At 30.8% G+C, this 12,384-nt stretch overlaps 1 long non-coding RNA gene across 1 annotated transcript in view; it reads left to right on the top strand.

Annotated features, from left to right (window-relative positions):
• Positions 1–12,384, top strand: part of LOC147812722 (uncharacterized) — a 37,375-nt gene that overhangs the window by 18,358 nt on the left and 6,633 nt on the right. Inside the window, exon 5 of the long non-coding RNA XR_015432254.1 lies at positions 3,305–3,450. This is a non-coding gene — a long non-coding RNA (uncharacterized LOC147812722). The remainder of the gene's footprint in view (positions 1–3,304; positions 3,451–12,384) is intronic.

The raw sequence follows: 12,384 nt of genomic DNA, 5'->3' as shown, positions 1-12,384 counted from the left end.
CAGTGCATCAAAAATTTGCTGTTCTTTGGCATAGTTTCATATCTCTTGTGCTGGGAAAAGATAAAAGGGGCATAACATAAATGCAATTTTTATTAAATTACATTCGATTCTGTAATGGGAAATTTTGCATTAGAAATTTTGATCACTTTCCAACTGGCCAGTGCACTCAAATCTCTTTCTGCAGCACTGTGATTGGGGGCAATGAATGTTTCATTGGTATCGTTATAGCTACAAGAAGACTTTCATCAAGGAATAAAATATTTTGTTAGTACAAATTTTGGATCACCTTTATAATTTAGTACTACTAATAACTTAGTAAATAGCATAGATACCGCAATTTCAGCTGCACCTCTGTGTCTGAGAACAATGTGCTACTTTTTGATTAGCTATTGTTTTTTAAATAAAGCGCATGAAATTAATGGCGATATTATCACTGCTTTATTTATCGAAATTTAAGTTGAAACTCAAAGAGACTTAGACCTAAAACTGAAATAAATTAGGAATTTTTTTATTAAAAAAACTTATTTTTCTCTGAAATGTTTTAAATTTTAAAAATGTCTTCATTTTTATCGTACTAAAATGGGTATTAAGTCTTAACTAACATGGAGCAGCCTCATCATTTATCGTAAACACTGTCAGGAGACTCTCCTTTCCCCTGACGTCTTCCGAAAATGCTGAACTCTTCATTTTTTGTTTTAGGACTCAGAGAAATAAAATTGTTTCCTATTAAAAAATAAATTCCTGGAACCTGGTTTAATAGTTCTGCCACCACTTCTTTTCAAAAACACAAGGGAATCTACCTTCAGGCGTGTTAGTAGGTATGGTTCAGTCAAATGATCGTGTACGATTCCACCGAACATTTAGCTAAAAACGTTGCTGAAGCGAACGTGAGAGCATTGCTTACGGGTTTTCAGTTGCCCACACATGATAGTTGTAGATATCCGAAATACTCTCGCGTGTGAATATGCATTCGTCCGGCCCTACAACACGTGCACTAAAATCCGGCCCTACAGCCATCTGTTGGAGAAACCACTTGGTAAAACTGACGCGTGTCTGACAATCCGATGGTTCCATGCCCTCTATACTACCTGCACGGATGTATTCCTTTATCTTGCAGCATTCGCCGCAGCGTATAACAGGAAACTGCTTGAAACAGTGCTAGATTCAGGCCTTCTCGCTGATGCGATGCACAATTGCAAGTGGCGTTCTTTACACACCTGCCAACCAGCCACGTCCGGTATTTTGCATGCAACTTGAAAAGGAACGTCTTTCGCGAAATATTTTCTGCAAGGATAAGTCGTACAATCTAAAAATATTAAACATCCAAAATGCTCCATGAACTTTTATTACTACTCGATCTTCCTCCTTTCTAGATTTAAAGCTAACAAATAGTCAGGAGCTCCTCAACTATTCGAATTGGGAAGGTTTAGACACAGAAACAAAGTCTGATCTTAAATACATCAAAATCCAACTAAACAATTCCTTTTATTTCTCATCCTTTATTAGATTTGAAACAAAATACGGTAATCATAACAAAATTAAGAAAAACTTTTCAAAATTTCATAATGAATTAAATAGTAATTTAGATAACATAGACACCCCATTACAATCTTTTCCCAGACAATAACATAATCCCAATAGACAATTTCCATTACCCAAATTCTAATCTTGACCCACCTTTTACATACAATGAATTAGATAATTTAATTAAAACTCTAAATAATAATAAAGCCCCTGGCATCGACGGTATTGATAACATAATAGTCAAAAAACTTTTTCTATTTTTTGGTAATCTAATTCTAAAATTTTTCAACAAATGCCTCTCAGTCAAATGCTTTCCAGATCATTTTAAAAAAGGGCAAGTCTTGCTATTTCTGAAAACCAATAGAAATCCGAAACTATTATCATCATACAGGCCAATTATACTACTTCCTTGTCTAGGCAAATTTCTAAAAGAAACTTATTACCAAGAGAATCAACTAGAAAAATATAACATTTTATCAGACAAACAATTCGCTTTTCGATTCGGAAAATCTATAAATCTTGCACTTCAAAATTTTCTAGATAATCTAAAACATCTAAAAAACAACTTTAAACATGTTAACTTTAAACATACTCCCAGAGGTATTGATTTGTCGAGGGAACTTGAAGGAATTTGTGACCCCGACATATTTAACGTGCACCAGTCACCACTTGCTACACGGGGAGTCTTCGGTCGGCCTGTGATTGAGCCACGGACTCTTGAACACGTAAGGAACTCTGGGTTTCGAGAAATATGGTATTCATTTTACGGAAATAGTTCAGAGAGAGGGGGGGAGAGCAATGGCTCGCCAACCTGATCAAGACCACAAAAGGGAAACAATGCGAGGTTAAGACCATTGTAAGCGATTTCTAGCCAAAAGCTGGCTCCGTGAAATCGGCACAACTGTCTCGCAACCTGTATAATGCAGCAGAAAAATCTATTTTACGTATAACAGTCTACTAGAAACTTAATACAGGTGGCCCGTATACCAGGAGTCCTGCAGCCTGCGTCCCATTTACAGTGAACCACAAAATACTATCTAGCATGGTTCAGAAAACACCTCTGTCTTTGGCAGAAGATGATAGGGAGTGGTTTTTCTTCAACGATGAGTATAGATTCAATCTGGACAACGACTCGAGACGTATTCTCTTCTAGAGAGATCCCGGAAGTCGATATTAGCCCTTTAACTTTATCGAAAAGGACCACTATGATAAGTCCTATGATTACACATAATAAGTATTGATAATTAAGAAGAAAAAAAAAAGGATTTTTTTAAAAATAATTTATTTTAATTTTTTTGTTTAAATAGCACATAAAATTAATTTCATTTTAGTTTAAAAATCATAAATTTTCTTTCTGTCAAAAATATAAACTATTGTATTGTGGAGTTTAATGGAAAAAAATCTTATTCTAGATTTTTGAACAAAATCTGGTCAACAGCATACAAACATACACATATATCTATCATCTATACACCAGTTATGCAAATATTGTAAATAATTTGTCTATATTGTCATAAACTTTATTCAGATTTAATAAGTTGACCTGTTTAATTTTAGTAGTTCTTTCCCTTAACTAGTTTGTAAAGTTTAGTCTTTTGTTTATGATCATCATTGATTTTGTTTATTTACTAATAATAATGCAGCTTGGAATATTTTATGTTGTTGTATGAAATTTTATAAATGACTGTTACTCATAGTTCTTGTTATCTTTTATTGGCATTTTTTACACCCTTTCAAAATTTAATTGCATCAAGTAGTATAATTCTGACTTGTATTTTAGCTTATGAAATCTTAGGCAATCCAATAAAGCGACAGTCTTTCGAAAGCGTAGACCCTGAATTTGATGACTCGTTGTACCTTCTGTCAATAACTTTTCCAAAGAAAACTTTTTGAAGTGGTTAGACTAGTTTTTGAAGCAAACTCCAGGTATTTGAAAATTGTGGAATTATTTTAGCATGGGTACTTCTTGCATGAAACTATAAATAACCACCTTGAAATTATAACTAGCCAATATAAAATATGGACTCTATAATGTTTACTATTTCTTAAACTATGTTATGAAAATCTGCATGCTGGAAGTTATTATAATGGAGTTCTTCCTTAGTAGTTTGCATACTTTATGATTTATTACTCTAACTGACACTTGCTGTATTAACTGTCTCAATTATTTATGTTTTATAATTTAAGTTCAGCATTCAAAATCACATTCTAATGGTGGTCTATTTAGGACCACTATACAGTCTTCAGTGACTAATGGGATTAGTAAGTAACAGGGTGGTCACCCACCTGGAATTATCAGCTAGAATTTTTCTTTAAATTATTTTACCATCCATTACATTCACTTCTTTAGATGGAAAAATATCACCAAATAGTTGAAATATAATCGACTAAGCAATACTTTACTTGCGTTTAAATTTGCTCCGTTATAACCCTGTTAAACTTGAATACCACTTATAACTCTCTCTCTCTCTTGGTTGCTAAAAACTCTTGATCTTTCATGGTTGAATGGAAAAACCTTCGACCTATTTGGAGACAGCAGTTTAGGAAAGGCAAAGATTGTTGTGGAGGTGGAAGAAGGGGATTACTTTTTTTTTTTATATAAAAGCATGAGTTTTTTATTTATTTGTTCTATTCTGTGGGCTGAATCTATTTATTCAAGTATGTTCTGATTCTTTGGGGGAATTTTTTTTTCTTTTGACAAAATTATTCAAAATGTTTCAATATTTTTCACTTTATAAAATTCTCCAAAAATTAGATGGTTACAATTTAATAATAGATTTTTTATTGCACCCTTTCTGAAATCTTTTGTACTCCCATCCAATGAAATCGGTGAATTATTTTTTCTCAGCAAAGCCATAAGTTTCTTAAAATCGCAAACAGCAATGTTTGTCAACAAATTGTTACAATTATTCCATGGATGCTTATTTTTTCAATCTTTATTTTAACTTTTTATATTTTTTTAAAAGGACGGTTCGTTTATAAACTAATTGTATGTTAACATTTAATTTTAATATTTCTTATTTTTTTGGTAAATATTTGATTTTTGACTCAAAATTTGAATTTTGTAGTAATCACTATGTCGAAAGTTTGTAAACGTTGCTTGCATTCTAGCGATGATATTTCAGAAACTGTTTCTTCTATTCTAAAAAAGTTGGCGAGAACTAAGATATGTATAGGAAACATGTTAAATGATATATAATCATGAAATATAATGGAATTTTATTCAAAGTGTTTATTAATAAGAAGGAAAATGAAACTTATATTATTTATTTATTTTTGTTCTGCACTGTACAGGTTTTTAGTTTTGCAATTCCAAGTTAAGATCAACCAGATGACAAAAATTTTAAACTTAATATTTTTTAAACATCAAGGTATCATTTTCAAGGTTAAAAACTGGAGATTTAGAAATAATGACTTTTAACTTAATGTTAGTTTTCCATAATTTATAGGCAAAGCTGTAAAATGAAGGGTTACATCATTTGAAATTTTTATCTGTGGTCAGTAAATATCTAACAAGTTCAGTTTTTTTTTTAATTACGCTAATAATAGAAAATTGGGGGAAAAAATAATAAAGTAAACTATAACAAAACATGTTATCTTGCACCAATATGTAGAAACAAGTCGCATTTTTATTTTTTGGGACTGTTATAATTTTAGCATTGACTGTATAACTAAATTCATTTGTTAAATTTTACATTGAATAAGAATTTACAACTTTAAGTCAACGTAACTCATTATTGTAAGAACATGAATTTGATTTGGTTTATAATCGAACTGTGTACGTTAAAGTGTGTAGTTTTTATAACAATTACATCCATTACACTTGATATTTATTGTTTTTGATTGAAGGGTAAGTGTTTGCCTTTCCAATTCGCGAAAATATAATTTATTAAATAATGAGCCTACACGCATTAGCAAACAATAATACATGCCCTATACAATTTTTAGTAGTTATTGGGCCTGTAATTGCCAAATAAATCTGGAGGGCATTCAGTTAATTGTATTAAAAGGATATACTAAACAAAGATTATATATAATAAAGAGTATATTGTAATAAAAGGAAATAAAAATTTATTCTGGAATCAATTATAAATTTTTCAAAAATTTGGCGTATGTCTAATCCTACAACCAGGACATAAGTTCTTTCTTGTTGCCGGCTGGCTATACCACTTACTACAAGTAAAAGGTATATCGATTTATATCGTCTGCTTTGAAACTTCAAACACAATAGATTGAAAGAACTATACAAAACAATTATTTAATTAATGACTCTTATGATTATTAGCATTTTTTCTGTTGAAAAAACCCTTTTTTTCTTTCAATGTACCTAAATCGATTAATCGAAAAATTATTTTATTATCAATTGCCTAAATAAGAGTTCTATTTACATTGTTGTTAATATACATACCACAATTGAAATAAGTGATTTTTCAACTAACTTTTACATGATGGAAAATGTTATAAAACTCATTGACCCATCTATTCCAACAGGGAATAGAGGACAATTTTAATTAAAGAAGCTATTTATCGAAAAATAATGTCTATATTAAGATATAATATGATATAATATAATGCATTATATATTGTGTAATGTATAATATAATATAATGCCTGCCTTTCTACAACAGAACATATTACACATATCGGCATCTGGAAATGTACCTAACAACGAAAGAAAATCCACACTGTACATAAGCTTGTTTTTACATGCCCACCTTTAATAACCAATCACATGCATGCAGCGTGAGGAAAAGATAAACCGAAAAGCAATACTTACGTTAAATGATTTATAATTTATTTTTAACTATCAGTTTATGTCTAAAAATAAAGAATTAATTAAGCAAGGCAATCAACAGTCCACCTTTTCCAAAACATATTAAAAATTTAAACAATCTCTTATGCAGCCTGTGTATGGAAAGAACTCCCCTCGCATATTTGTCTGGAGCATAGGTGGTAATGAGGTTTAACTATTTTAATTAGGAGTGTTGGATCAATATTTAAGACAGGTTTGAAGAGAGAAAGGGAATCAGGGGAGAAAAAAAGCACCCTCCAGTGATAAATTATGTCTGCAATTTTCTGGCTTCCTTTATTACTCTACTGTTTTTTGGTTTCCTGCTATTTTCTGGTTATTGCACTATTAACTGGGGTATAACTGGGTGATATCTATTGGAATGATGAATAAGCGTTATGTGATGTGATGAATAGTAGAGACATGTTTTTTGTTGCTCTGTTACACTGACAAACATCGAACAGGAAGTATAATTATATAGATATATGGAAGTATAGAAGTGTAATTATATAGATATAGATATATAATCGAAATCTATATATAAAGATAATCAAAATCTATATATATATATATATATATATATATATATATATATATATATATATATATATATATATAATTACATATTTATACTTGTATTTTGTATTCATATTTATTATTATTTATGTATTTATACTTATGTATGTACAGTCTGCAAAAAAAATATATCACGTTGAGTAACTTTCGTTCTAATGCGTTTGATTTTTACATACTAAGTGTCAATCTTAATGGTTCCTGGGGGTGATCTCAAATATGTAAATTATTTAGTGCTAACTATTAAGTTACGAAATCGGACACAAAAACGTACTTTCTCTGTATAAACATGGTTTTTGTAACATATTTGGTTTCCTATAACCTTCAAAATGTAGGGGTTAGCCGCAATCTGGGAAAAATGGTCCTCGTAGTTAGGTCAGGAGAGCGATTCAAAGTTTGGACCCCTTAATAATTTTACTATTTGCTTTTAGTAATATTTTTAAAACTCAGTAAGCAATTCGAAAAAAAAATTACACCTATTGGGTAAATGGGTTTTACCCATTCACCCAAAGATAATTTCATGCAAAAAATAATTTTAAATAATTTATTATTTTTCATTTAATTTAATGGTAGATGAAAAAATTTTGAATTATGAGGTATAAATTTTTGTCATATTAATCAACGTATTTTTTTATTGCAAAATTTAAAGTTTCAACAGTTTTTATTTGATAAAAGCAGAGAAAAATGAAAATTATTTATAAAAAAATAATCTGGCAATAATGAAAAAATATTTAAATCGGGTGATTAATATTTAAATGTGGTTAACTTACGAAGAAGTAGACTTATGCGCGAAGAGTAAAATTTCATTCATATTTTTTTTCGCTACTATCCGATTGTTAATCATTTTTTACCACGTTTATATTAACTTGCCTTCGTGTATGTCTGTCCGGGTGGAATTTTGTAATCGATTTTAAACTAACTTCCCGACTAGCTACAAACTTCAAATTTGGCTCTTAGTTCAGAATTGGATGACAATGTATGAAAATGAAAAGAAAAAAGACATACAAAGTAAAATAAAATTAAAATTTAAAAAAAATAATAATATTTTCGCGATTGTCTTTTGTTGTCGATTCAATTATTTCAAATTAGTGTCACATGTCAGGTGAAAAGTTTTTTATTGTCGGAGTATTTTTATTGGCTGAAAAATCACTTGGTAGGATCCAGTTTTTCCTCATTCATTTCCAGATTGTTTTGGTTGTCATCAGCGTAAAACTAATAAAAGTCGTAAAGGTATTGTTTTTCTATAAAGATTTTTGTATCCCTAATTTAAAATTAAAGTTCTATTAATTTTTTAGAGGTCTTGGAGTAGCCTTGACACGATGACCAAAAAAACAGCCACTCAACGCAAGAGACGACGTTTTATTTCTCGCTTTATAATTGCAATGAAGCCAATATAAGTAAAATTAATGAACCCAATAAAATGCATTTTGAATTGAAACAAAAATTAATGGAGTAAGCTTAGCTTCATTAAGCTTGAATATCCCCAGATTTATGTGCACAGAATTCTCTAATAGCAGTTAGATACTGTCTAAATTTATCATGAATAGAATCTGTGTACCTCCATCGCCACATAAATTCGGCGAAATACGAATCGAAAATTGCGTCTGTGTTACCGGACTGGCAGTGACATTATTGTGGAGGTATACTTTTTGTGAGAAATAAGTAGACAAACTTCTTATTATAAAATACAGTGGCGTACGCAGAATTTTTTCAAGGGGGGTGTTCATAATTTTTTGAAACTACTAAAAGAAATTCGAGTCTGTAATAAAGCACTATTACTCCCCTAATTTAGACAGCTAGACAATTTTGACTTTTTATTTAGACAACATTGCTTAGTTAAATTTTGATTTGATTTTTTAAGTTTAAGAACATAATGCAATATCTTCTGAAAATAGTCCAACGTCATATGAGCGGGAAGTAACACTTTGAGGGTCACTTTCACATTCATCAGATTTTGTTATGCTAGAAACGTTTTCTTCAACGGAAGTATCACATTTCTGTACAACAGAAAAACTTACATTGGTACTAGATGCTGTCACCTCACTAATTTCAGGTCATGATTTTTTCTCAAAATAATTAAAAATTGCTAAATTCTTGCGTTTTGACATCCTAAAGATCCAAGAACAGCAAATATATATATGTATATATATATTGTCATAGAAATATCCACTATGCTACGATCTCAAAGTTTCGTGCTGGAATGAATAACTTCAACGAGCACAGTATCTACAATGGTATTGCTACTGATTTCTTCACTAGTCGAAATAGTGGCGACGACGGGTTCGGCGATTGAATGAACTTTTTGTTAAGACAAAACAAAACAGATTTAGCGACAAGCGGCAGAGATAACTCTTAGTCTGACTAACTCCACTGTACTCCGTTCCCCCTTTTATATAATTTTTCACTGCATCTCCAAAATTCTCGAATTGTCTCAAAAACGACAGAACGTCTAAGATTCCATAATCATTGCGTAAAGACCTCGCGAATGACAGCCAGTTTCGAAAACTATACTGGCAGTACAGAAAGGAACCAGTCCGTAACAGTATCACGTGAATTTGGTCTTAAAAGTACAGCCCTATTATAGTAAATGTTTTTTCAGTATTCAGAGAAAAAAGGTGAGGAAAAAAAAGTACGCATAAGGTAAATAAAAATATATAGTCTTAAAAAATAATAGCTCGCATAATTTCTACTAAAATTTTTATTTTTGCAATTTTGTCTGAGCTCAAGGGGGGTGTTTAAACCCCTAAACCCCTCCCTTGCGTACGCCACTGATAAAATATAATATATTAGCAGCCTTAAATAATAATAATAAAGTACATATTAAAAAACAGGAGAATTATCAAAAAGCAAAAAAAAAAACATTAGTTTCTCTTTCGTGTTCTTCGTTGCTATGGGATACCAGACTAGCAGCGTTGAGTTGTAGTAGGCAGGTCACCACATTAAGTTCTAAAGTCCCTTTTTATGACTGCCCACATACCTTCAATCTTATTGACCAGAAGCAAAAGTAACCGTACCAACCGGTATTCAACGTAGAACTAATGGACCTCTAACATTACATATACCGTTGAACATTTAAAAATAACGCTAAAATCTAAACCAATCAGAATCACGATTGAGTTTCATCATCGCCCAGCTTGGCGATCAGCCGTGATCACAACTTGGCGGGAATCAAGGGGCACACTCAAATATAGTCTACTCGGGCAGATTTCTACTCAACCATAGACACTTATTGCGGCAAGTGCTATGTAATCTTCCAGAAAAAATGCTACCCTAATCAAATAGCTAAATATCGTTTAACGTCAGCAAAGTCATACTTGCCACCGGAACTTGTCGCTAAAAATGATTTGCTTGCATGCTATCGATGCAATACGCACTTGAAAAGCTCAAAAAGTCATGCTCCATCTAAGGCGTATTGGAATAACTTGCTACCAGGTGATATTCCTGGTGAAATTGCAGCAGTAACTAAACCAGAGCGACATTTACTTCACCGCATCATTCCGTACATCAAAGTTATTAAATTTCCAGAAAGATTTGGCCAATACGGTTTTAAAGGACATGCCACATTATTTGCTTTCGATATCTTTGAAGTTAGTGAAAAACTGCCTGAAATGCTTCCTCGATGGAGCTCAGATATAAGAATTATTGTAGTGATTGAAACTCTGCAGAACTTAAATGTAACAAGAGACTAACATATCACCAGATCGAGTCTACAAGGCACTTGATTGGCTTATTGCAAATAACCCACTCTATAAAGATGTAATAGTAAATAGATTTGCTCGATTAATTACACAAGATGTTATTCACGTTATTCCGGCTCTGTCAAAAGGACTAAACGAACCTGATGACCAAAATGGTGATTCTCCAGCTCGTAGTGCTTTCCAACGAATAACCGACTCAACACACTAAAGCTGTTTAGAAAATATTCAGACAGGACAGAATGGTGCAGCTGATATAAATTGGATTGTAATTTTTTTTCAGGTAAAACAAAATAAAGATTACACCTAGTTTAAAAGTACTTTCAGTTTCCTGAAATTTTTTTATCGAGCACTCTTCCTTTGCGAATAGGCTTAGAAAAATTTTGCTTTTTTTTTTCACTCTTATGTTTGAATTTTATGAAACACAAGAAGGATCCATAGTTTGACAACCAACTAAACAAACTTCAAAAATCAATACACCATTTTTCTAAATAAATAATCTAAATAAAAAAAGATATTTTTGAAAACCACGTTTTTGTAGTGGAGAATAATAATTTGAAAAAAAAAATGTGAAAGACGAAAAACGTGGGGCGCATGAAATACATAACAGTAATGTTGTATTAGTGTGTGTATGTGTGCTCTTGAGAATATGTGTATGTATATCTGTATCTGAATGTGGATGCATATTTGGAATATATTTGTGTATATGCATATGTGGATGTATATGTGGCTGTGCATGTATATGAGTAAAAAAATGTGTATATGTACTGTTATGTATTTCATGCGCCCCACGTTTTTCGTTTTTCAAATGTTTTTTTAATTATTATTCTCCACTACAAAAACGTGGTTTTTAAAAATATTTTTTATTCTGAATTTTTGCTTTAATTATGAAATACGATTTTTCTTTTTTTGTCGTCTAAAAATCTATTCGTAATTTGATAAAGGGCTTTTAATAAAACATTTTATTGAATCAAAATATTTTATTCAACGAATAGTATTTTCATAAGAGCATGTTTGTGATAGAATGCGATTATGCATCAGCTCTTATTAATTTTATTTTTTAGCTTGTTCCTTCAATAACAACATATGCATAGATTTGGAATAATATGTTTATCAATTTCTACATTATATATTTTACAATAATTGATACGAATACGTAGTCATCGTTTTCAAGCATCTTAAAATTATAGTTTGTTAACTACCCGTCTGCTCGTGTTTTACAGAATTATTTTACCAACTATTTAATTAAATTTTTGCATTTCTCAAAATCTTATTCTTAAAGCTAACACGTATATTATTTGTCATTAGTATACTAATCAATAGTTTTAGTACTTTACATTTGGTTTTCCTTTAAAGTAAAATACCTTTTTAAGTTATTGTCATGTTTTTTTAAAAGAAAATATAGAATAATTGTTAGCTAGTTGAAAATTAAATCTTATCAAGAAATTAAAAATATTCTGCAAATCAAATTTGTTCGCTTCAAACTGTCTATTTACTAAGCATACTATTTTATTCGAAAAATGAAGCTAGAAAATGAAGATCGTCTTTTTTATAGTTTCTTATTTATTTGAGTAACGAAACGCTAATGCCTAAGCAAAACGCTAATGCACAGCAAAAAATATAACATTTTGTTTCGTTTTTTAAATGAACAAAAAATTACGGACATACAATTTTATTTTGACGTTCAAAGTTATTCCTCTCATTTAACTTTAAGAAAGTTGCCCTTTTAAAAAGAATAATGTTGAAAAAATTTGCTTAAAAAGTTGTAAATATTATTTTTCAACTTTAGCACAATTCAAAAAA

Source organism: Parasteatoda tepidariorum, chromosome 3 (genome assembly GCF_982258835.1).
Source record: "Parasteatoda tepidariorum strain Cologne lab strain chromosome 3, Ptep-v5.0, whole genome shotgun sequence".
NCBI lineage: Eukaryota > Metazoa > Arthropoda > Arachnida > Araneae > Theridiidae > Parasteatoda > Parasteatoda tepidariorum.
The sequence above is the reverse complement of the archived record's forward strand: the minus strand, read 5'-3'. Positions and strand labels throughout refer to the sequence as shown.